This window comes from Panulirus ornatus, chromosome 46 (assembly GCF_036320965.1).
Source record: "Panulirus ornatus isolate Po-2019 chromosome 46, ASM3632096v1, whole genome shotgun sequence".
Taxonomy (NCBI): domain Eukaryota; kingdom Metazoa; phylum Arthropoda; class Malacostraca; order Decapoda; family Palinuridae; genus Panulirus; species Panulirus ornatus.
Genome location: NC_092269.1, coordinates 25318529 through 25338149, shown reverse-complemented (window position 1 = coordinate 25338149; position 19621 = coordinate 25318529).

The window sequence follows — 19621 nt, the reverse complement described above, 5'->3', positions numbered from 1 at the left end:
GTCCTATTGGTCGAGTGTCTTGTGGGGCGACGGCTATGTCGGGCGAATGTCCTGCGGGGCGGCGATTGTGGCGACGATGGTCTTGTGGGGCCGTTGTCCTATAGGGGGAGTGTCCTGTGGGGCGAGTGTCCTGTGGGGTAAGTGTCGTGTTTAGCGAGTTTTCTGCAGGGAGAAGGTCCTATAGGGCGATTGTTCTGTGGGGCGGCGAGTGTCCTGTGGGGCAGCGAGTGTCCCTTATGAAGAGTGTCCTGTAGGGTGATACCCCTGTAGGGTGAGTGTCCTGTGGGGCGGCAAGTGTCTTGTAGAGTGGGTCGTGTGGGGCGAATGTCCTCTGCGTTAGGTGTCCTTTCGCGAGAAGGCCCTGTTTGGCGAGTGTCCTGTGGGGCGGCGGGTGTCCAATGGAGTGGCGGCTGTCTTATAGTGCGATTATCCTGTAGGACGCTTGTCCTGAGGGGCGAGTGTCCTGTGGGGCAAGTGTCTTGTATAGCGAGTGTCCTTTAGGGCGATTGTTTTATAGGGCGGTGAATGTTAATTGTGGCAAGTGTGCTGTGGAGCGGCGAGTGTTCTTTATGCCGAGTAGGGTGTGTCCTGTGGGGCGGCGAGCGTTCTTTAGGGCGATTGACGTATATAGCCATTGTGCCATATAGCGATTGTGCTGTGGGGCGAATGTCCTGTAGGGCGAGTGTCCTGTAGGGCGGCGAGTATTATCTGGGGCGAGTGTCATCTGGATCGAGTGTCCTGTGGTGCGGCGAGTACCCTGTAGCGCAAGTGTCCTGGGGAGCGATTGTCCTGTAGATCGACTGTCTTTTCGGGCGAATGTCCTACATGGCGAGTGTCCTGTGGGGCTATTCTTCTGTAGGGCGAGTGTCGGGGGGGTTGGGGGGGTGTGGGGGGGTGGGGGACTGTGTCCTGTGGAGCTGCGAGTGTCTTCTAGGGTAAATGTCATGTGGGTCGAATGTCCTGTGGGTCGAGCGACCTTTGGAGCAAAGGCCATGTGGGGCGAGTTGTCCTGTGGGGCGGAGAGTGTTCTGTGGGGCAAGTGGGGTGGATAGAGAGTATCCTGCAGGGCGAAAGTCCTGTTGGGCGACTGTTCTGTTGGGCTATGGGGCGGCGAATGTCCTGTATCCCAAGTGACCTGTATGACAAAAATCTTGGGGAGCGGCGAGTGTTCCGTAGGGCGAGTATCATGTTGGGTGACGAACATCATTTGGGGAGAATATCCACTGGGGCAAGTGTCCTGTAGCGCGAGTGTCTTGAGGCGTAAGTGTCTTACAGGGCGAGTGTCCTGTGGGGCGTATTCTGTCGTGTGGAGGAAGTCTTATGGGTTGAGCGTGTGTCCTGTGTGGTGGTGAGTGTCCTGTTAGTCAAGTGTCCTGTGGGACGAGTGTTCTGGGGGGAAGGGGGTTGAGTGTCTTATGGGGCGGGGAATGTCCTCTTGGATGAGTGTCATGTGTGGCGAATGTCCTGAGGATCGATTGTCCTGCGGGGCGAAAGCCGTGTGGGGTGAATGTTCTGTGGGGCGACAATAGTCTTGTGAGGCGAGTGTCTTGTAGGGCGAAAGTTCTCTGGGCGAGTGTCCTGTTTAGCGAGTATCCTATGGGGCGGCGAGTGTCCTGTGGGGCGATTTTTCTGTGTGGCGAGTGTCCTGTGGGGCGGCGAATGTCCTGTGGGCCGAGTGCCCTGTAGAGCTTGTGTTCTGTAGGGCGTGTGTCCTGTCTGGTGGCGAGTGTCCTGTGGGGTGATTGTCCTCTAGGACGAATGTCCAGATAAGGGGAGTGTCCTGTGGGGCTGCAAGTGACCTGTGGGTTGAAGGTCCCGTGGGGCGGCGAGTGTCTTAACGGCGCGAGCGTCTTGGTGATTGTCCGAAAGGACACTCGACCTATAAGGTCGAGTGTCCTTTCGGGCGAATGTACTGAAAGGCGAGTGTTATGTGGGGCAAATGTTCTGTATAGACAGTGTCATATGAAGTAAGTGTCATGTAGGTAGAGTGTCGTGTTGGGCGATTGTCATGTGGGGCGAGTGGTCTATGCGGTGGCGAGTTTCCTGTAGGGCAAGCGTCCTGTGGGGCGACTGTCCTGTAGGGCGAGTGTCCTAAGGGGGTGGGGGGGAGAGTTCTGTGAGGCGGGGAGTGTCCTGTAGGGAACGTGTCGTATCGGGCGAATGTCCAGTTGGTCGAGTGTCTTGTGGGGAAACGGCTTCGTCGGGCGAGTGTATTGCGGGGCGGCGATTGTGGCGGCGAGTGTCATGGGGGGCGACGATAGTCTTGTAGGGCTGTTGTCCTGTAGGGGGAGTGTCCTGTGAGGAGAGTGTCCTATGGGCAAGTGTTGTGTTTATCTAGTATTCTACAGGGAGAAGATCCTATAGTGCGACTGTTCTGTGGAGCGGCGAGTGTTGTGTGAGGCGTGTGTCCTGTGGGGCAGCGAGTGTCCTTTATGAAGAGTGTCCTGCAGGGTGATACTCCAGTAGGGCGAGTTTCCTGTGGGGCGGCAAGTGTCTTACAGGGTAAGTGTTCTGTGGGACGAATGTCCTGTGGGTCGAATGTCCTTTGGCCTGAAGGCTCTGTGAGCGAGTGTCCTGTGGCGCGGCGAGTGCCCTGTGGAATGGCGGCGGTCTTATGGTGTGATTGTTTTGTAGGGCGATTGTCCTGAGGGACGAGTGTCCCGTGGGGCAAGTGCCGTGTATAGCGAGTGTCCTGCAGGGTGAAGGTTCTTCAGGAGATTGTTTTGTAGGGTGGTGAGTGTCCCATGGGGCGAGTTTCCTGTGGGACAGTGAATGTTCTGTATACCGAGTGTCCTGTAAAGCAATAGTCCTGTAGGGTGAGAGTCCTGTGGGAAGGCGAGTGTCCTATAGGGCGATTGTCCTATACAGCATTTGTCATATAGGGAGAGCGCACTGTAGGGCGAGTGTCATTTGGGGAGAGTGTCCTGTGGGAACGAGTGTTATGTGGGGCAGAGTGTCCTGTACGGCGAGTGTCTTTTGGGGTGAGTGTTCTGTAGGGTGATTGTCCTATATAGCGAGTGTCCTAGGGGACGAGTGTGACATCGGGTGTCGAGTGTCCTGTAGGATGAGCGTCGTGTGGGGCGAATGTCCTGTGGTTCGAGTGTCCTATGGATCGAAAGCCCTGTGTGGCAAGTGTCCTGTGGGGCGAGAGTACTATGGGGAAAGTGTCGTGTATAGCGAGTGTACTGTAGGCCAATTGTCCTGTGGGGCGGCGAGTGTTATGTATGCCGAGTGTCCTGTAGGATGACGTTCCTGTAGGGCGAGTGTCCTGTGGAGCGGAAAGTGTCCTGTAGGGTGATTGTTTTATATAGCGATAATGCTGTGGTGCGAGTGTCACGTAAGGCGGCGAGTATTATCTAAGGCAAGTGTCCTCAAGGGTGAATATCATGCTGATCGAGTGTCTTGGGCGGCGAGTGTCCTGTGCCGAGTGTACTGTGCGGTGGCGAGTGTCCTGTAGGGCGAGCGTCTTGTGCGGGTTTTGTCCTTTAGGGGTGGTGTCCTGGTGTGTGTTTGTGGGGGAGGGGGGATGTCCTGTGGGTCGAATCTAGTGTCGGATGGCGTGTGTCCTTTTGGGCGATAATCCTGTAGGGCGAGTGTTCTCTGGGGCGCCGAGTGTCCCGTGGGGCGATTGTCCTGTGGAGCGGGTGACCTCTAGGGCGATTGTCATGTGGGGCGGCGAGTATCATTTTGGGCTAGAGTCTTCTGGGCGATTGTCATATGGGTCGAGTGTCCTATAGGGCTGCGAGTGTCCTGTGGCACGAGTGTCCTGAGGGTTTAGTACCTTGAAGAGCGAGTGTCCTTTGGTTCGAGTGTCCTGTAGTGAGTGTCCTGTGAGTTGATTGTTCTGTATAGCTACGTAGTATCATGTGGAGCAAGTGTCGTGTACGTCGAGTGTCGTGTGGGGCGAGTGTCCTGTCGGGCGAGTGTACTGTGCGGTGGCAAGTGTCCTGTAGGGCGAGCATCGTGTCGGGCGGCAAGTTTCCTGTAGGGGGATTGTCCTATATAGGGATTATGCTGTGGGGTGAGTGTCCTATAAGGCGAATGCAATGTGGGCAGCGAGTATTTTCTGAGGCAAGTGTCCTCTGGGGCGAGTGTCCTCTGGGGCGAGTGTACTTTGGGTCGAATGTCCTGTGGGTCGGCGAGTGTCCTGTGGCGCGAGTGTCCAGTAGGGCTATTGTCCTGTAGGGCGAGTGTCCTGGGGGGCCGACGAGTGTCCTGTAGGGTGAATGTCGTGTTGGGCGAATGCCCTGTGGGTCGAGTGTCCTCTGGAGCGCAAGTCTTGTGGCGCGAGTGTCCTGTGGGGCAAGCGTCGTGTAAAACGAGTGTCTGGATGGGCGAAAGTCCTGTAGAGAGATTGTCCTGTTGGGCGACGAGTGACCTGTTGGGCGAGTGACCTGTATGCCCTGTGTCCTGTAGGGCGATAATCCTGTAGGGAGAGTGTCCTGTTGGGCGGCGAGTGTTCTGAAGGGCGATTATCCTATATAGAATTTGTCCTATGGGGCAAGTGTCCTGTAGAGCGAGTGTCATGTGGGGCGGATGTGGGGCGGCGAGTATCTTCTAGGGGAAGTGTCATCTGGGACAAGTATCCTGTGGGTCGATTGTCCTGTGGGGCGGCGAGTTTCCTGTGGCGTGAGTGTCCTGAGGATTGAGTGTCTTGTAGTTCGAGTGTCCTTTCGGGCGAATGTCCTGTTGGGCGAGTGTCCTTCGGGGTTAGTGTTCTGTATGGGCAGTGTCGTGTGGAGAAAGTGTCTTGTGGTCAGTGTGTCTGTGGGGGTAGTGGTCTGTGGGGTGATTGTCTTGTAGGTAATGTATTCGGTGGGGGGTGGGGGGGATGTAGGGTGGCGAGTGTTATGCAGGGTGAGTGTCGTGTTGGGCGAATGTTCTGTTGGTTGAGTGTCCTGCGGGGCGGCGATTTTTGTCTGTGAGAATCATGTGGGGCGACGATGGTCCTGTGAGGCCGTTGTCCTGCAGGAAGAGTGACCTGTGGAGCGAATGTCCTGTAGGTCAAGCGTCCTTTGGCGTGAAGGCCATGTAGGGCAATTGTCCTGTAGGGCATGTGTCTTGAGAGTGAGGGTGAGGTATCCTGTGGGACGGCGAGTGTCCTGCAGGGTGAGCGTCGTCTTGGGCGAATGTCCTGTTGGTCGAGTGATCTGTGGAGAGACGGCCGTGTGGGGCGAGTGTTCTGTTAGGCGGCGAGTGTGGCGGCGAGTGTCATGTGGGGCGACATTGGTTTTGTGGGGCCGTTGTCCTATAGGGGAAGTGTCCTGTGGGGCGGCGAGTGTCCTGAGGGTCTAATGTCCTATGGGGCATCGAGTGTCCTCATGAAGTTTCCTGTTGGGCAATAATCCTGTAGGATGTGTCCTGTTTGCCAGAGGGAGTGCCTTGTGGGGTGACTGTTGTGTGGGGCGGCGAGTATCATATGGGGAGAGTGTCCTCTAGGGCGAGTGTCCTGTGGGTCGAGTGTCCTGTGGGGGGCGAGTATCCTGTGGTGCGAGTGTCCTGAGGAGTTAATGTCTTGTAGGGCGAGTGTTCTGTATAGCCAGTGTCATGTGGAGCAAGTGTCTTGTAGTTCGAGTGTCGTGTGGGCCGAGTGTCCTTTGCGGTGGCGAGTGTCCTGTTGGGCGAGTAACCTGTAGGGTGTTTGTCGTCTAAGGCGAATGTTCAAAGGGGAGAGCGTCCTGTGTGGTGAAGGTCCCGTAGGACAATTGTCCTCTGGGGCGGCGAGTGTCCTGTGAGGTGGCGAGAGGCCTGTAAGAAGGGTGGCAAGTAGGGCGATAATCCTGTAAGGCGAGTGTCTTGTGAGTCGGTGAGTGTTCTGTGGGACGGCAAGTGTCCTCTAGTGCCATTGACCTATATAGCGATTGTTGTGGGACTAGTGTCCTGTAGGGCGAGTCTCATGTGGGACGGCGCGTATCATCTGGGACAAGTGTCCTATAGGGTGAGCATCCTCTTTTGTGAGTGTCCTATATAGCGATTGTGTTGTGGGGTGTATCATGTTGGATGAGTGTCCTGTTGAGTGAGTGTCATGCAGTGCTAGTGTACTTTGGGGCGTTTGTCCTCTATAACGAGTGTACTTTGGGGCATTTGTCCACTACAACGAGTGTTCTTTGGGGGCGAGTGTCCTACAGGAAGAGAGTCCAGTTAGACTACGAGTGTCTTGGAGCGTGTGTCTTGTGAGACGAGTGTCCTGTGGGGCGGCCAGTGTCCTATAGCGGAGATGTCTTGTGTGGCTAGTGTCCTTTGGGGCAGCGAGTGTACTGTGGGCCATCGAGTGACCTTTTGGGGCCGGTAGTGTCCTGTGGGGCGAGTGTCCTGTAGGGCGAGTGCCCTGTGGGGCGAGTGTACTGTAAGTGGAGTGTCCTGCAAGATGAGTTTCTTATGGGGCGGCGAGTGTCCTGTAGGGTGAGTGTCGTGTGGGGTGGCGAGTGTCTTGTGTCATGAGTGTCCTGAAGGTTGAGTGTCCTTTGGGGCGAGTGTCCTGTGGAAGCGAGTGTTACGTGGGACGGAGAGTACCTTGTGCGGTGAGTGTCCTGTAGGGTGAGTGTCTTTTAGGGTGAGTGTCCTGTGGTGCGGCGAGTGTCTTGTAGGATGAGTGTCCTATATAACGTCCTATATAATGTCCTATGGGGTGAGTGTCATGACGGGCCGCAAGTGTCCTGTTGGGTGAGTGCTGCGTCGGGCAAATGTCCTGTGGGTCGAGTGTCCTATGGGCCGAATGCCCTGTGGGGCGAGTGTCCTATAGGGTGGCGAGTGTCCTGTGAGGCAGCAAGTGTCCTGTGGTAGGCAAACTTCCTTTGAGGCGATTGTCCTTCATGGCGAGTGTCCTGCGAGGCGAGTGTCCTATGGGGTAAGAGTCGAGTATAGCGAGTGTACTGTAGTCAATCGTCATGTGGCGCAGCGAGTGTCTTTTGGGGCGATTATTCTCGGGGGCAGCGAGTGGTCTGTATTCCGGGTGTCCTATAGGGTGATATTCCTGTAGAGTGAGTGTCATGTGGGGCTTCGAGTGTCCTGTAGGGCGAGTGTCTTGTGAGGCAGCAAGTAGGGACGGCGTGTGTCCTCTAGGGAGAGTGTCCTGTTGGTCGAGTGTCCTGTGGGGCTGTGAGTGTCCTGTGGCGCGAGTGTCCTGTAGGGCGAGTGTCCTGGGGGCTTGTGTCCTTTTGGGCGGCGAGTGTCGTGTATGTCCAGTGTCCTGTAGGGCGATAATCCTGTAGGGCGAGTGTTCTGTGTTACGGTGTGTGATCTGTAGGGCGATTCTTCTATATAGCGTTTGTCTTTTTGGGTGAGTGACCTGTAGGGTGAGTGTCATATAGGGCGGCGAGTATCATCTTGGGCGAGTGTCCCCTGGGTCGAATGTCCTGTAGCTCGAGTGTCCTGTTGGGCTGCGAGTGTCCTGTGGCGTGAGTGTCCTGTGCGGTGGCTAGTGTCCTGTGGGGCTATTTTCCTGTAGGGACAGAGAGTTTCCTGTGCGTTGAGTGTCCTGTAGGACGAGTGTCTTTTAGGATGAGCGTCGTGTTGTGCGGCGAGTGCCCTGTAGGGTGTGTCGTCTGAGGCGAATGTCTTGTGGGTCGAGCGTCATATGGGCCGAATGCCCTGTAGGGCGAGTGTCCTATAGGGTGGCGAGTGTACTGTGAGGCGGCAAGGGTCCTGTGGAGGCAAAGGTCTTGTGAGGCGATTGTCCTTCATGGCGAGTGTCTTGCGGGGCGGATGTCCTATGGGACAAGATTCGTGTATAGCGAGTGTACTGTATACAATTATCCCGTGGGGCGGCGAGTGTCCTTTGGGGGGAATGTCCTCTAGGGCGGTGAGTGGTCTATATGCCGGGTGTCCTGTAGGGTGATATTTCTGTAGGGCGAGTATCATGTGGGGCTTCGAGTGTCCTGTAGGGTGATATTCCTGCAGGGTGAGAGTCATGTAGGGCTTTGAGTGTCCTGTAGGGTAAGTTTCATGTGGAGTGGTGAGTGTTATCTGGGACATGTGTCCTCTGGAGAGAGTGTCCTGTTGGTCAAGTGTCCAGTGGGGTTACGAGTGTCCTGTGGCGCAAGTGTCCTGTGCGGTGGCGAGTGTCCTGTGGGGCTATTTTCCTGTAGGGCGAGTGTCCTGGGGGAGTGTGTCCTGAGGGGCGGCCGGAATCCTGGATGCCTAATGTCCTGTTGGGCGATAATCCTGTAGGGCGAGTGTTCTGTGGGGTGGCGTGTGTCCTGTTGGGCGATTGGCCGACATAGCGATTGTCTTGTGTTGCAAGTGACCCGTAGGGCAAGTGTCATATGAGGCGGCGAGTAACATCTTTGGCGAGTGTCCTCTAGGGCGAGTGTCCTGTAGATCCAGTGTCCTTTGGGGCAGCGAGAGTCCTGTGCAACGAATGTCCTCGGATTACGTCCCTTGAAGGGCGAGTGTTTTTTGGTTCGAGTGTCTTGTAGGGCGAGCGTCCTGTGGGATGATTGTTCTCTATAGCCAATGTCATGTGGAGGAAGTGCAGTGTGGGGCGAGTGTCCTGTCGGGCGAGTGTCTTGTGCGGTGGCAAGTGTCCTGTAAGGTGAGTGTCCTGTAGGAGGATTGTCCTATATAGAGATTATACTGTGGGCGGTGTCCAGTAGGGCGAGTGTCATGTGGGGCACGAGTATTATCTGGGGCAGGCGTCATTTTGGGCGGTGAGTATTTTCTGGGGCGAGTGTCCTGTGGGTCGAGTGCCCTGTGGGGCGGCGAGTGTGTCTTGAGGGTTGAATGTCCTTTTGGGCGGTGAGTGTTCTGTGGCGGGTGTCGTGTACGGCGAGTGTCCTGTAAGGCTATTGTCCTGTAGGGCGAGTGTCCTGTGGGGCGACGAGTGTCCTGTAGGGTGAGTGTCCTTTGGGTCAAATTTCCTGTGGGTCGAGTGTCCTCTGGGGCGAGGGCCATGTTGGGAGAGTGTCCTGTGGGGCGGCGATGGTCTTGTAGGGTGACTGTACAGTAGGGCGAGTGTACTGTGTGGCGAATCCCTGTGAGGTAAGTGCCTTCTACAGCGAGTTTCCGGAAAAGCGAAGATCGTGTTGAGCGATTGTCCTGTTGGACGACAAGTGACCTATTGGGCAAGTATCATTTTGGGTGGCGAATGTCCTGTATGCTCAATGTCCTGCAGGGCGAGTGTCCTCTGGAGCGGCAAGTGTCCTGTAGGGCGATTGTCCTATATAGCGTTTTCCTATAGGGTGAGTGTCATGTAGGGTGGCGAGTATCATCTGGTGCGAGTGTCATCTAAGGCGAGTGTTCTGTGGGTCGATTGTCCTGTGGGACGGCGAGTGTCTTGTGGCGCAAGTGTCCTGGGGATTGAGTGTCTTGTAGGGCGAGTGTCCTTTCGGGCGTATGCGAGTGTTCTGTGGGGCGAGTGCTCTGTATAGGCAGTTTCATGTGGAGGATGTATCTTGTAGGTATAGTGTCGTGTGGGGCGAGTGGTCTGTGCTGTGGCGAATGTTTTGTAGGGCGATTGTCCTGTAGGACGATTGTCCTGCACGGCGAGTGTCCTGATGGAGGTGTGAGTATCCTGTGGGGATGATTGTCCTGGAGGGTGAGTGTCGTGTGGGGCGAATGTCCTGTTGGTCGAGTGTCCTGTGGGGTGATGGCCATGTGGGGCGAGTGTCCTGCGGGGCGACGAGTGTGGCGGCTAGTTTCATGTGGGGCAACGATGGTCTTGTGGGGCCGTTGTCCTGTAGGGAGAGTGTCCTGTGGGGTGAATGTCTTGTGGGGCAAGTTTCGTGTTTAGCGAGTGTTCTGCAGGGCAAAGGTCCTATAGGGCGATTGTCCTGTAGGGCAGCGAGTGCCATCTGGGGCGAGTGTCGTGTGGGTCTAGTGTCCTGTTGGGCAGCGAGTGTCCTTCATGTAGAGTGTCCTGAAGGGTGATAATCCTGTAGGGCGAGTGTCCTTTGGGGCGGCGATTGTCCTGTATGGGCGAATGTCCCATTTAGCCGGTATCATGTGGGGCGGCGAGTATCATCTGGGGCGAGTGTGCTCTGGTGCGAGTGTCTTATGGGTCAAGTGTCCTGTGGGGCAGCGAGTGGTCTGTGGTACTTGTGTCCTTGGGATTGAATTTCTTGTCGGGTGATTGCCCTTTGGTTCGAGTGTCCTGTGGGGCGAGTGTCTTGTGGGGCGAGTATTCTGTATAGCCAGTGTCATGTGGAGCAAAGGTCTTGTAGGTCGAGTGTCGTGTGGTGCAAGTGTCCTGTCGGGCAAGTGTCATGTGTAGCGAGTGTCCTGAAGGGCTAAGATCCTGTAGGGCGAAAGTCCTGTGGGGCGGCTAGTGTCTTGTAGGGCGATTGTACTATGTAGCGATTGTCCTGCGGGGCGAGTGTCCTGTAGAGCGAGTGTCATATGGGCCGGTGAGTGTCATCTGGGGCAAGAGTCCTCTGCGGCGAGTGTCCTGTGAGTCGCGTGTTCTGTTGCCCAGCGAGTGTCCTGTGGCGTGATTTTCCTGGGTATTGAGTGTCTTGTAGGGCGAGTGACCTTTGATTGGAATGTTCTGTAGGGCGAGTATCGTGTGGGGGCGAATGTTCTGTATAGCGGGTGTAATGTAGAGAGAGTTTTCTTGTAGGTCGAGTGTCGTGTAGGGCAAGTGCCGTGTATCGCAAGTGTCCTTTAGGGCGATTGTTTTATAAGGCGGTTAGTGTCATTTGTGGTGAATGTCCTGTTGGGGTGGTGAGTGTTCTGTATGCCGAGTGTCCTGTAGGGTGTTAGTCCTGTAGGGTGAGTGTCCTGTGGGACGGAGAGTGTCCTTTATGGCGATTGTCCTATATAGCGATTGTGCTGCAGGGCGAGTGTCCTGTAGGGCGGGTGTCATATGAAGCGGCGAGTATTATCTGGGGCGATTGTTTTTTTAGGGCGAGTGTCCTGTGGGGCTATTGTCATGTAAGGCAAATGTCAAGCGGGCCTCCAAGTGTCTTCTAGGATGAATGTCGTGTGGGGCGAATATCCTCTGGGTCGAGCGTCCTGTGGCGCAAAGGATATGTGGGGCGAGTGTCCTGTCTAGCGGCGATGGTTTTGTTGTGCAATTGTCTTGTATGGCGAGTGTCCTATGGGGCAAGTTTCCTGTGGGGCAAGTGTCGTGTATAGCGAAGGTCCTGAAGGGCGAAGGTCCTATAGGGCGATTGTTCTCTTGGGTGGTAAGTGTCCTGTGAGGCGGCGAGTGTCCTGTACTGAATGTTCTGTAGAACGATAATCCTGTTGGGCGAGTGTCATGTGGGTCGGCTAGTGTCCTGTAGGTCGATTGTCCTATATAGCGTTTGTCCTGTGAAGCGAGTGTCCTGTAGTGCGAGTGTCATGTGGGGCGACGAGTATCATCTGGGGAGAGTGTCCTCTGGGTCGAGTGTGCTGTTGAATGGCGAATGTCGTGTGGCGCGAGTGACGTGTGGCGCGAGTGTTCTGAGGAGTGTGTTTTGTAGGGTGAGTGTCCTGTGGGTGAGTGTTCTCTATAGCTAGTGTCATGTGGAGCAGGTGTCTTATAGGTCGAGTGGCGTGTGAGGCGAGTGTAGTATGGGGTGAGTGTCCTGTGCGAGTGTACTGTGGACGAGTATCCTGTTGGTTGAATGCCGTACAGTGCGAATGTGCAGAGGGGGAAGTGTCCTCTAGGACGGCGAGTGTCCTGTGTGGAGAGTGTCTCCCTGGGCAAGTGTCCTGTCCAATAGAGCGATAGTCTTGTAGGGCGAGTGTCCTTTGGGGAGGCGTGTCCTGTGGGGTGGCGAGTGTCCTGTAGGGCGATTGTCTTATGTAGCGATTGTCCTATTGGGCTAGTGTCATTTAGGGAAAGTGTCATGTGGGGTGGCAAGTATCCTATAAGCGATTGTGTTGGGAGGTGTCATGTACGGTGAATGTCCTGTGGGGTGAGGTCATGTAGTGCGATTGTCCTTTGGGGCGAGTGTTCTGTAGGAAGAGTCCTATGTGACTATGAGTGTCCTTTGGGGCGAGTGTCCTGTGGGAGCTACTGTTATTTTGGGCGGAGAGTGTCCTGTGCAGTGAGTGTCCTGTAGGGCGTGTCTTTTGTGGTGCGGAGTGTGTCCCGTGGGGTGAGTGTCCTACATAGCATGTGTCCTATGAGGTGAGTGTCACATCGGGCTGCGAGTGTCTTGTAGGATGAGTGTCGTTTGGGGCGAATGTCCTTTGGGTCTAGTGTCCTATGGGCCGAATGCCCTGCGGGACGAATATCCTGTGGGGCGGCAAAGGTCTTGTGAGACATTTGTCCTGTTGGGCGAGTGTCCTATGGGGTAAGTGTCGTGTATAGCGAGTGTACTGTAGGACAACTGTCCTGTGGGGTGGCGAGCTTCCTTTGGGGCGAGTGCCCTGTGGGGCGGCGAGTACTCTATATGCCGAGTCTCCTGTAGGGTGATAGTCCTGTGGGGCGGCGATTGTCCTGTAGGGCGATTGTCCTGTATAGCGAGTGTCCTCTTGGGCTAGTGTCCTGTAAGGCGAGTGTGATATGGGGCAGCGAATATCATCTGGGGCGAGTGTCCCATGAGGCGAGCGTCTTCCGGGGCGAGTTTCCTATATAGCCATTGTGTTGCTGGATGTGTCACGTAGGCTGAGTGTCCTGTGAGGTGAGTGTCATGTAGTGCTAGAGTCCTGTGGGACGAGTGTCCTCTATTGAGAGTGTCCTTTGGTTCGAGTGTGTTGTATGAAGAGAGACCTATAGGACTGCGAGTGTCTTGGAGCGCGAGTGTCTCATGGGACGAGTGTCCTGTGGGGCGGCGAGTATCCTGTAGGGGAGATGTCTTGTGTGGCGAGGTTCCATTGAGGCGGCGAGTGTCCTGTGGTCCGTCGAGTTTCCTGTGTGGTGTATACTGTCCTGTAAGGCGAGTGTTCTCTGGGGTATTGTCTTGTAGGTCTGGTGTTATGGAAGTTGCTTGTGTCCTTTGGTTAAGTTTCCTATGGGGCAACTAGTGTCCTGTACGCCGAGTGTCCTATAGGGCGATAATCATGTAAGGTGAGTGTTCTGTGGGACGGCGTGTTTCCTGTGGGGCGATTGTCCTATATATCGATTGTCTTGTGGGGCGAGTGACTTGTAGGGCAAGTGTATTGTGGGAGGCGAGTATGATCTTGGTCGAGTGTTCCCTGGGGCGGCGAGTGTCCTGTGGCGCGAGTGTCCTATGCGGTGGTGAGTTTTCTGTGGAGTATTGTCTTCTAGGGCAAGTGTTCTGGAGGGGACGTATGTTTTGTGGGGAGAGTGTCCTGTGTGCTGAGTGTCCCATTGGGCGATAAACCTGTAGGGCGAGTGTTCTGTGGGGCGGCGTGTTTCCCGTAGGGCGATTGTCCTATATAGCGCTTGTCTTGTGGGGCGTTTGACCTTTAGGGCGAGTGTAAAGTGTGGCGGCGAGTATCATCTTGGGCTAATGTTCTTTGGGGCGGCGAGTGCACGAATGTCCCGGGGACTGAGCAACTTGAAGGGCGAGTGTCCTTTGGTTCGAGTGTCCTATAGGGAGAGTGTCCTGCGGGTCGATTGTTCTGTATAGCCACTGTCATGTCGCGCAAATGCATTTTAGTTCGAGTGTTGTGTGTGGCGAGTGTCTTGTCGGGCAAGTGTCCTGTTCGGTGGTGAATGTCCTATGGGGGAATTGTCCTATATAGCGATAATGCCGCGGGGAGACTGTCTTGTAGGGCAATTGTCATGTGAGGCGGCGAGTATTTTTAGGGGTGAGTGTTCTCTGTGGCGAGTGTCCTGTGGGTCGTGCATCCTGTGAAGCGGCGAGTGTCCTGTGCGGTGGCGAGTGTCCTGTAGGGCACTTGTTCTATGGGGATATTGTCCTGTAGGGCGAATGTCCTGTGGGTCGAGTGTCGTGTATAACGTGTGTCCTGCATCGCGAAGGAGCTATTGTCCTCTTAGACGACGAGTGACCTATTGGGCGAATGTTCTGTTGGGTGGCGAGTGTCCTGTATGTCCAGTATCCTCTAGAGCAATAATCCTGTAAGGTGAGTGTCCTTTTGGGCGGAGAGTGTTCTGTAAGGCGAGTGTCCTGAAGGGCGAGTGTTCTGTAGGGCGAGTGTCCTGAGGTGTAAGTATCCTCTAGGGTGAGTGTCGTGCGGGGTGAATGTCCTGCAGGTCGAATGTCCTGTGGGGCGGCGAAGGTGTTGTGAGGCTATTGTCCTTTTGGGCGAGTGAAATGTGGGGAGGTGTCCTGTGGGTCAAGTGACAAGTGTATAGCGAGTGTACTTTAGTGCAATTGTCTTGTGGGGCGGTGAGTGTCCTGTGGTATGCTGTGGCACGAGTGTTCTATAGGGCGAGTGTCATAAGGGGCGGCGAGTTTTATCTGGGGCATGTGTCCAAGGGGCGGCGTCCTTTAGATCGAGTGTCCTGTAGGGCGACGAGTGTCCTGTGGCACGAGTGTCCTGTGCGGTGGCGAGTGTCCTGTAGGGCGATTGTCCTGTGGGGCTATTGTCCTGTAGGTTGAGTATCTTGGGGGCAAGTGTCCTGTGGGGTGACAAGTGTCCTCTAGGGTGAGTGTCATGTGGTACGAATGTCCTGTGGGTCAAATGTCCTGTGTGGTTCAAATGTCCTGTGGGTCAAGTGTCCTGTATGGTTAAGGCCATATGGGGTGAGTGTCCTGTGGGGTGGCGAGTGTTCTTTGTCGGAGTGAATGTCCAGTGGGGTGGCGAGTGTTCTTTGGTGGAGCCTGTGTCCTGTAGGGTGGCGTTGGTATTGTGGGGCAATTGTCCTGTAGGGCGAGTGTCCTGTGATGAAAGTGTTGTATATAGCGAATGTCCGGCAGGGCGAAGGGCCTGTGGAGCGATAGTCCTGTAGGGCGACGAGTAATCTATTGAGAGTGTCCTGAGGGGTGGCGAGTGCCTTGTATGCTCAGTGTCCTGTAGGGCTATAATCCTGTAGGACGAGTGTCTTGTAGGGCGGCGAGTATCCTCTAGGGCGATTGGCCTATATAGCATTTGTCCTATGGGGCGGGCGTCCTGTAGGGCGACTGGCGTGTGGGAGAGCAAATATTTTATGGGGCAAGTGTCCTCTGTGGCGAGTGTCCTATGTGGCAAGTGTCCTGTAGCGCGAGTGTCCTGTGGTGCGAGTGTCCTGGGGATTGAGTGTCTTGAAGGGCGTGTCCTTTCGGGAGAATGTCTTGTAGGATAGCGTCCTGTGGGGCGAGTATTCTGTACAGACAGTGTCATGTGGAGTAAGTGTCTTGTGGGTAGAGTGTTGTGTGGGGCGAGCGGTCTGTGCGGTGGCGAGTGTCCTGTAGGATGTGTGTCATGTGGCGGCGAATGTCCTGTTGGTTGAGTGTCCTCTGGGGCGTCGATTGTCCTGTAGGACGAGTCATGTGGGACGGCGAGTATTGTCGGGCAAGTGTCGTGTAGAGCGAGTAGCCTGTGGGTCGAGTGTCCTGTAGAGCGGCGAGTGTCCTCTGCCGCGAGTGTCCTGTACGGTTGTGAGTGTCCTGTACTGCGCGTGTCCTGTAGGGCGGTGAGTATCCTGTAGAGGAATTGTCCTATATAGTGATTATGCTGTGGCGCGAGTGTCTTGTAGGGCGAGTGTCATGTGGGGCGGCGAGTATTTTCTAGGGCGAGCGTTATTTGAGGCGAGTGTCCTGTGGGGCGGCGAGTGTTCTGTGCGGTGGCGAGTTCCCTGTATGGCGATTGTCTCATGGGGCTATTGTGCTGTGGGTTGAGTGTTGGGGCGAGTGCCCTGTGAGGCGACGAGTGTCCTCTAGGGTGAGTGTCGTGTGGTGCGAATGTCCTGTGGGTCAAATGTCCTGAGCGGTGAAGGCCATGTGGGGCGAGCGTCCTGTGGGGTCGCGTTGGTATTGTGGGCGATTGTCCTGTAGAGCGAGTGTCCTCTGGGTGAGTGTCCTGTGATGAAAGTGTCGTTTACAGCACGTGTCCGGCAAAGCGAAGGGCTTGTGGAGCAAGTAACCTGTTGGATGTGTCCTGAGGTGTGGCGAGTGCCTTGTATGCTCAGTGTCCTGTAGGGCGGTAATCCTGTAGGACGCGTGCCTTGTGGTGCGACGAGTAGTTTGTAGCGCGATTGTCCTATATAGCATTTATCCTATGGGGCGAGTGTCCTGTATGGCGACTGGCGTGTGGGAGGGCGAATATTATGTGGTGCGAGTGTCCTCAGGGTCGAGTGTCCTCTGTGGCGAGTGTCCTGTGGCGCGAGTTTCCTGGGGATTGAATGTCTTGAAGGGCGAGTGTCCTCTCGGGAGAATGTCTTGTAGGGTGAATGTCCCTTCGGAGAATGTCTTGTAGGTAGAGCGTCCTGTGGGGCGAGTGTTCCGTATTAGGCAGTCATGTATAGCAATACCCTTGTAGGTAATGTCGTGTGGGGCGAGTGGTCTATGCGGTGGTGAGTGTCCTGTAGGGTGAGTGTCATGTGGCGGCGAATGTTCTGTTGGTTGAGTGTCCTGTGGGTCGGCGAGTGTGGCGGCGAATGTCATGTGGGACGACGATGTTCTTGTGGGGCTGTTGTCCTGTAGGGGTTGTGTTCTATGGGGCAAATGTCGTTTTCAGGGAATGATTTGCATGGCGAAGATCCTGGAAAGCGATTGTCTCTTGAGGCAGCGGGTGTCTTGTGTGGTGTGTGTCCTGTGAGTGGGGAATACCCTGTGGGTCAAGTGTCCTGTTGGGCAGCGAATGTCCTGTGGCGCTTGTATCCTGGGGATTGAGTGTCTTGTAGGGGGAGTGTTCTGTAGGGTGAGTGTCCTTTTTGGGCGAATGTTCTGTATAGCCAGTGTAATGTGGAGCGAGTATCTTGTCGGCACAGTGTCGTGTGGGGTAAGTGACGTGTATTGCGATTGTCCTGTAGGGCAAGTGTCCTCTAGGGTAAGTGTCGTGTATAGCGGGTGTCCGACAGTGCGAAGGTCCTGTAGAGCGATTGTCCTGAGGGGCGACGAGTAACCTATTGAGCAAGTGTCCTGTGGAGTAGCGAGTGTCTTATATGCACAGTGTCCTGTAGGGCGATAATCCAGTAGGACGAGTGGCCTGTACAACGATTGTCCTATATAGGAAGGGCGAATATCATGTGGGGCAAGTGTTCTCTGGGGCGAGTGTCCTGTGGCGCGAGTGTCCTGGGGATCGTGTCTTGTAGGGCGAGTCCTTTCGAGCGAATGTCTTGAAGATCGAGAGTCCTGTGGGGCGAGTGTTCTGGATAGCCAGTGTCACGTAGGTAGAGTGTCGTGTGGGGCGAGTGGTCTGTGCTGTGGCGAGTGTCCTGTGGGGCGAGTCTCCTGTGGGGCAATTGTCCTGGGGGGGGGGCGAGTGTCCTGTGAGGTGGCAAGTATCCTGTAGAGTGAGTGTCGTATGGCGGCGAATGTCCTGTTGGTCGAGTTTACTGTGGGTCGACAGCCGTGTGGAGCGAGTGTCCTGTAGGGCGGTGAGTGTGGCGGCATATGTCATGTGGGACGACGATGGTCTTGTGGTCCAGTTGTCTTGTAGGAGGTGTGTCCTTTGGTGCGAGTGTCCTGTGGGCAAGTGTCGTGTTTAGCGACACTTTTGCAGGGCGAAAATCCTGGAGGTCGATTGTTCTCTGGGGTTGTGAGTGTTTTGTGTGGTGAGTGTCCAGTGGGTTTCGTGTCCCGTGGGGCAGAAAGTGTGCTTTATGAAAAGTGCCCTGTAAGGTGATAATTCTGTAGGGCGAGTGTCTTGTGGGGCGGCAAGTGTCCTATAGGGCGAGTGTCGTGTAGGGCGATTGTCCGATATAGCGATTTTCATGTGAAGCGAGTGTCCTATAGGACGAGTGTCATGTGGGGCGGCGAGGATAATTTTGGGCGAATATCCTGTGGGTCGAGTGTCCTGTTTGGCGGCAAGTGTCCTGTGGCGCGAGTGCCTTGGGGATTGAATGTCTTGTACAGCAAGTGTCCTTCAGGGCGAATGTCTTGCAGGGCGAGCGTCCTGTTGGGCGAGTGATCTGTAAAAACAGTGTCACGTGGAGTAACTGTCTTGTAGGCAGAGTGTCGTGTTGGGCGAGTGGTCTGTGCGGTGGTGAGTGTCCTGTACGGCCAGTGTCCTAGGGGTGAATGTCCATTGGGGCGGCGAGTGCCCTGTAGGGTGAGTGTCGTGTGGGGTGAATTTCGGTTGAGTGTCCTTTGGGGCGACAGCCGTGTGGGTGAGTGTCCTGTGGGGCGACAGGCATGTGGGTGAGTGTCTTGTGGGGCGACAGCCATGTGGGTGAGTGTCCTGTGGGGCGACGATGGTCTTGTGGGGCCGCTATCCTGTATGGGTAGTGTCCTGTAGAACAAGCTTCATGTGGGACGGCGAGTATCATCTGGGGCGAGTGTCTTCTTGGGCGAGTGTCCTGTAGGTCGTGTCCTTGGGGCGGCGAGTGTTTTGTGGCACGTGTGTCCTGGGGATTGAGTATCTTGTAGGCGAGTGTCCTGTAGGGTGTGTCATGTGGGGCGGCGAGTATTACCTGAGTTGGGTGTCCTCTTTGGTGAGGGTCCTGAGCTGCGGCGAGTGCCCTGTGGCGCGAGTGTCCTGAGGAGAGATTGTTTGTAGATCGAGTGTCCTTTCGACGGAATGTCCTGTAGGGTGAATGTCCTGTGCGGTGATAGTCCTGTAAGGCGATTGTTCATGAGGGTCGAGTGTCCTGTTTCTGGTGGCGATTTTCTTGTAGGGCGAATGTCCTGTGGGGTGTGTTCTGTATAGCCAGTGTCATGTGGAGCAGGTGTCTTGTAGGTAGCGTCGTGTGGGGCGAGTAGTCTGTTAAGTGGTGAGTGTCCTGTAGGGCGAACGTTCTTTGGGGCGATTGTCCTGTGGGGCGGCGAGTGTCCTGCAGGATTGTCATGTGGGACAAATGTCCTGTTGGTCGAGTGTCGTGTGGGGTGAATGTTTTGTATAGCGAGTGTAATGTGGGGTTAGTTTCTTGTAGGCCGAGTGTCGTGTGGGGAAGTGTCGTGTATAGCGAGTGTCCTTTAGGGCGATTGTCGTGTAAGGCGACGAGTGTTATCTGTGGCGAGTGTACTCTGGGACAGCGAGTGTTCTGTATCCCGAGTGTCCTGTAGGGTGATAGTCCTGTAGGTTGAGTGTCGTGTGGAGTAGCGAGTGTCCTGAAGGGCGATTGTCCTATATAGCGTTACGATGTGGTGCGAGTGTCCTGTAGTGCGAGTGTCATGTGTGGCGGCGAGTATTACCTGAGGCGAGTGTCGTTTGGGGCGAGTGTCGTGGGTGAGTGATTGTCCTCTAGGTCGAGTGTCCTTTCGGGAAAATGTTCTGCAGGGAGAGTGTCCTGTAGAGCGATTGTCCCTGGGGCGAGTGACCTTTAGGGCCATTGTCCTTGGGGAGAGTGTCCTGTTTCTTGTGGCGATTGTCCTGTGGGGCGGGTGTACAGTGGGGCAAGTTCCATGTACAGTGAGTGTACCGAAGAGCGAAGGTCCTCTAGAGCGATTATCGTGTGGGGTGACGTGTGAATTATTATGCGAGTGTCCAGTGAAGTGGTTAGTGTGCTGTATGCCCAGTGTCCTGTAGAGCGTTAATTCTGTAAGGCGAGTGTCCTGTGGGGCGGCGAATATCATCAATGGCGAGTGTCTTCTGGGGCGAGTGCCCTATGGGTCGAGTGTCCTGTTTGGCGGCTAGCGTCCTTTGGCGCGAGTGTCCTGGGGGTTGAATGTCTTGTAGAGCGAGTGTCCTTTAGGGAGAATGTCGTGTAGGGCGAGTGTTGTGTACAGCCAGTTTCATGTGG